This window comes from Octopus sinensis, linkage group LG6, assembly GCF_006345805.1.
Source record: "Octopus sinensis linkage group LG6, ASM634580v1, whole genome shotgun sequence".
NCBI classification, from domain to species: domain Eukaryota; kingdom Metazoa; phylum Mollusca; class Cephalopoda; order Octopoda; family Octopodidae; genus Octopus; species Octopus sinensis.
This window is the reverse complement of record NC_043002.1, coordinates 67,629,397-67,630,543: the sequence shown is the minus strand read 5'-3', so window position 1 is coordinate 67,630,543 and position 1,147 is coordinate 67,629,397.

Below are 1,147 nucleotides of genomic sequence, written 5' to 3'. Positions count from 1 at the left end.
CAGCTGTGATCATTTGCTTGTACATTGTCATTGGAATTTTCCATGGTTTTCCCACCATGCCTATAAATATAGAAGCACAGGACAATCAGAGAGAGAGAGAGAGAGGCACCTATGTTCCATGAGAAAACAGGTTTCTTGGTTGCTGCTCAACTCTGGGTCAAAAGGAATAATTCGTTCGCCATGAACATATAAGTTTCCCATCTCTTACAACATGGGTGGAGGCATGTGGCTTAGTGGTTAGAGTGGTGGACTCATGATTGTAAGATTGTGGTTTTGATTCCTGGATTGGGCGATGCATTGTGTTCTTGAGCAAGACACTTCATTTCACCTTGCTGCAGTCCACTGAGATGACAAAAATGAGTAATCTTGTGATGGACCAGCATCCCATTCAGGTAGAGAATATATATCCATGGAAACCAGGAAATTAGCCCTATGGCCCAGGAAGGACTTTTACTTTATTACACAACAGGAATATATAGCTGTAAAATTCTTAGCTCAAAACAAAACACTTATTCATGTCTCTCGACTGGTAAACGATGATATATTGATCCCACTGATCAACTGGTACTTATTTTATCAACTCTGAAAGGCAAAGCTGACCTCGGCAGAATTTGAACCCAGAATGTAAAGACAGATGAAATGCTACAAAGCATTTTGTCCAACATGCTAATGATTCTGCCATCTCACTGCCTTAACTATTGTAGATATTGTAAAGCTTCTGTACTCATCAAAAATCTAAAATGAGCTTGGTTTTAATGTGGGTCACCCATCATCCCACTTATCCAAGCCTACACATTTATGCCTCCTCATCTCCGTATCACGTAATAGCTGTAAATGAGTGTCACCTTCATACAAGTGGTCGTATATGTTTCCAATCTTTCATGAAAGCAAATCTGGTCATGGGGAAATATGAACTCGCTTGGAAACAGGTAAGGTTGGTGTCAGGGCTAGATTAAAACCCATAGAGGCCCTAAACACTTAAAAAATGTTGGTGCTCCCATTTATATATGTAATTCTAAATATAAATAATAATAAGTCATCAAATAAATTATTTTTCAAAATGAAACTAAACTAACAGTAAGATGGAAATAATGTTTATTTTTGTATAGTTCCAATTTATATTTGAAAAGTTTTCTCCCACTGTTTT